Source organism: Palaemon carinicauda, chromosome 7, assembly GCF_036898095.1.
Source record: "Palaemon carinicauda isolate YSFRI2023 chromosome 7, ASM3689809v2, whole genome shotgun sequence".
Lineage (NCBI taxonomy): Eukaryota > Metazoa > Arthropoda > Malacostraca > Decapoda > Palaemonidae > Palaemon > Palaemon carinicauda.
Genome location: NC_090731.1, coordinates 158,717,367 through 158,722,366, shown reverse-complemented (window position 1 = coordinate 158,722,366; position 5,000 = coordinate 158,717,367). Strand labels below are relative to the sequence as shown.

The 5,000-nt window shown below is 28.2% G+C and overlaps 1 protein-coding gene across 1 annotated transcript in view; it reads left to right on the top strand.

The window, feature by feature from the left end:
* Nucleotides 1–5,000, top strand: part of LOC137644607 (G-protein coupled receptor GRL101-like) — a 132,417-nt gene that overhangs the window by 45,049 nt on the left and 82,368 nt on the right.

Genomic DNA, 5,000 nt, shown 5'->3' with positions numbered 1-5,000 from the left:
TTATGTTTGGTTTTTAATTCTAAGTGTACACTTCAGATTAAATGTTTTGTGATTTTAGAATAATGCGGTTAAAGAAACCATATCTTTCTAGATATTTCTCAGAGTATGATTATGTTTTGTGTTTTAATTCTAAGTGTACACTTCAGATTAAATGTTTTGTGATTTTAGAATAACATAAATAATAAACAATATTATTTTATAATATTTCTTAGAGTATAATTATGTTTTGTTTTTTAGTTGTATACTTGAGATTAAATGTTTTGTGATTTTAGAATAACATAAATAATAAACAATATTATTTTCTAATATTTCTTAGAGTATAATTATGTGTTGTTTTTTAATTCTAAGTGTACACTTCAGATTAAATGTTTTGTGATTTTAGAATAACATAAATAATAAACAATATTATTTAATAATATTTCTTAGAGTATAATTATGTGTTGTTTTTTAATTCTAAGTGTGCACTTCAGATTAAATGTTTTGTGATTTTGGAATAATAGAAATAATAAACAATATTATTTTCTAATATTTCTTAGAGTATAATTATGTTTTGTTTTTTAATTGTATACTTGAGATTAAATGTTTTATGATTTTAGAACAATGCGGTTAAGAAATCATATTTTTTCTAATATTTCCTTGAGCATAATTATGCTTATTTTTTCTAACATTATATTTGAGATAAAATGTTTTGTAAATTTAGAATAACAGTTTAAAAACATTATTCCTTAATATTTCTCAGAGTATAATTATCCTTTTTTTCTAACTTTGTACATGAGATTAAATGTTTTGTGATTTTAGAATAATACGGTTAAAAACATCATAAATTTTTATATTTCTTAGAGCATAATCATGCTTTGTTTTTTCTAGCTTTATACTTGAAATTAAATGTTTTGTGATTTTAGAATAATACGGTTAAAAACATCATAAATTTTTATATTTCTGAGAGCATAATTATGCGTTGTTTTTCTAACTGTATACTTAAGACTGAATGTTTTGTGATTTGAACATGATATTGTTAAAATTTTCATATTTTTTCCAATATATCTTAGAGTATAGATAAGTTTGTATTGTTAACTGTATACTTGAGATTAGATGCTAATATTTTTTCAGGCTCTTTAATCTATCTTCACCTACTTTACTTAAATGCTATCGTTTCACTTATAATCTCTCAAGTATAATTTTTTTTCTACTTATTTTTCTCATATTTGCACTCATTCTAATCTCTTAATTCTGTCTCCAGTCAGCTTCCCTCATGCATATACTCTGATCACTGTAACGAAAAACATGATTACATAATACATGACTTATTAGCAGTAAAAGTATAATTTTCTTCAGATGCTTTTTTTTTTTTTTTTTTTTTTTTTTTTTTTTTTTTATCTTTGATCTACCCCTAAAATGAATACCTTAACAAAAGCCATATGTAAAAACATACTTTTCTTCAAATTTGTTATTCCTCTTTGATCTAAGGAAAAAATATATATATATATCTTAACGAAAGTCATGTATAAAAGCCTCCTTTTCTTCAAATGTTTTTCATTTGAAGAAAAATGAAAAAAAAAATTATATTTCAACGAAAGTCATATTTAAAACCGTAATTTTCTTCAAATGTTTTTCATCTTTGATCTGACTAAAGAAAAAAACTTTACCGCAAGTCATGTTATATATGCAATATCAATGTCGTGCAAAAAATGATATACAAAATATATATAAATCCATATCCAACCAAATGCTATGCATTACAGTCATCTATTCCTTAACCCATAACTACTCTTTTCCTAAGGTTCGTTCTTAAACTCATAAATATTCCCACCCATTGCAAACAATTCCTTTCATCTTTCCCTAAATACATTCAACTACTGTGCGTGACCCGTCAAAAATGACAGGTAACTATTTCAATAAATATGCACACACACGCACACACACGTGCAGATTCAAGCTTTCCCAACCCTTCCCCCTTTCTTAACTACAACCTCTCTCTCTAGGGTAAGACTAATCCCTCTCTCCTCTCCCAAGGGAGGGAGAGACAGCGAGTAGTTATACGTCTTGCCGCTGAGCGTGTCCGGAAGGAAATTATATATATTTATATATATATATATATAAATATATATATATATATATATATATATATATATATATAGATATAGATATATATACTGTATATATATATATATATATATATATATATATATATATATATATATATATATATATATATCTATATCTATCTATCTATATATATATATATATATATATATATATATATTTATATATATACATATAAATATATATGTATATAAGTATATAAATATATATATATATATATATATATATATATATATATATATATATATATAAATGTATATATATATATATATATATATATGTGTATATATATACAGTATATATATATATATATATATATATATATATATATATATATATATATATATATATATATATATATATGTATATATATATGTATGTATATATATACATATATATATATGTATTTATATATATACATATATATATATATACATATATATTTATATATATTTAGCCAGACACTAGGTCTTTATTATATAAGGGAGATTCCTACATACCTCTCCTGAGAAGAAAAAAGTACCCAATGACAGTTACTCTCAAAATGGAAACCGAAACATTCTCCCAACACCAGTATTCATCATCATCATCATCATCAGCCGTTGCTGGTCCACTGCAGGACAAAGACCTCAGACACGTCCTTCCACTCCTGTCACTTTCTAGCTTTCCTAGGCCAGTCTATACCCGCAAATTTTCTTACTTTGTCATTCCATCGTCTTCTCTTCCTTCCCCTGCTTCTTTTGCAATATCTAGGGACCCTTTCTGTTATTCTTCTTGTCCATCTGTTATCTGCCATTCTCATTATATATCCTGCCCATGTCCATTTCTTTTTCTTACATGGTGTAGAACCATCCATGTACGAATGCACTTCCCAAATTTTTGGGAGTAGCCGACATAAGATACAAAACAAAAGGGGAGTTTTCCTCTCTACGCTCCTCCCAGCCTGACGAGAGATTCAGCCGCGTTTGGTTGGTACTGCTAGGGTGCCACAGCCCACCCTCCCCTATCTCCCACCGAAATGGAAGCTTAATTTGTTGTATATGTTCTTAGAATAAGCTCTACTTTAGTTTGCTCTCGTATCCACTACCATTACGCTCTAATGAGCCTCCACCATGGAAGATTCGCGTTCGGTGTGAACTGCATCCTTTTCAGATAGGAAGATGTTGCAACTAACCCCCAATTACAGTAATTACAGACATACGTCAAAGGCAACGTCGTAAATCTCTTCCAGATCATGGTTCAATAGACTTTCGACACGTTTGAGTGTGTGTGTTTGTGGGTACAAGCGTGTGCAGCATGTGATTTTGATGTAAGAAGGAAGTTTTGAGTTTCTTTTATATTATTATTATTATTATTATTATTATTATTATTATTATTATTATCATTATTATTATTACTAGCCAAGCTACAACCCTAGTTGGAAAAGCAAGATGCTATAAGCCCAAGGGCTCCAACAGGGAAAAATAGCCCAGTGAGGAAAGAAAATAAGGAAATAAATAAATGATGAGAAGAAATTACAATATATCATTCTATAAGCAGTAACATCGTCAAAACAGATATGTCCTATATAAACTATTAACAACGTCAAAAACAGATATGTCATATTTAAACAATAAAAAGACTCATGTCAGCCTGGTCAACATAAAAACATTTGCTCCAACTTTGAACTTTTGAAGTTCTACTGATTCAACTACCCGATTAGGAAGATCATTCCACAATTGTGATTTGTAGTTATTTATTGATATTCCAGATGTGAAATTTAAGTTTTTTAATGTACAGTTGAACACAGGCATTTCTGGCACATCACTCTGAGGACGTACACCCTGTCACACCCTTACTGCGCGGTGAGTTGCTGTGTGGTGCCCCTGCCACTGCCTCTACCATCTTTCCCAACACAAGCAGAGTTCACTTCCTCAGAGCGAGGTGTGCCAGGAATTCCTGTGGCCAACTGTACATCACATACCGACAATTAGTCTCGAAAATTTTAATAATAATAATAATAATAATAATAATAATAGTAATAATAATAATAATATAAATGATGATGATAATAATAATAATAATAAGAATAATAATAATAATAATAATAATAATAATAATAATAATAATAATAATAATAGATTAAAAAGAATTTAATCATGGCGGAGCTTATAATAGAATTTGGTCCTTTTGTTCATAAAATATTTTCTCCTTAACTACTTTATTATAGCAAAATAATGAAACAATCTAAAAATATAATTTAGCTAATAAACTAATTATTAGACGTAAACATCTACGAACAATTAGCACTTCACGAACTTGTGAGATAATGGTTATTTTGTCGATCCTTTATAGATCACTAATTAAGGTTTTTTTTTTTCACCAAAAATAGTAAACAAATATGCTAGTAAATACAGGGCGTTCAAAAGGTCTCTCCGTAATGAGCATTCGACGCCCATTACTGTCTTAGCGTCCTCATAACAAGCTAAGGTCGGTTATCGTTCAAAATACTTATAGCGAAGCAACATTTTTGAACACCCTGTACTTTAGTAGTGTGACAGTCATATCAGATTCAATTTATCCATTTTAGAAAAAAAAAACAGTTATCGTTCCAAATACTTATTGCGGAGAAACTTCTTTTTAGAACACCCTGTACTTTAGAGGCATGAAAGTCATATTGGAATTTATCAATCCATTTTAGAAAAATCAGTTATCCTTCAAAATACTTATTGCAAAGAAACATTTTTGAACACCCTGTACTTTAGTAGTATGACAGTCATATTGGATTCAATTTATTCATTTTAGAAAAAAAAAAACAGTTATCGTTCAAAATACTTACTGCGGAGAAACTTCTTTTAGAACACCCTGTACTTTAGAAGCACGAAAGTCATATTGGAATCTATTAATCTATTTTAGAA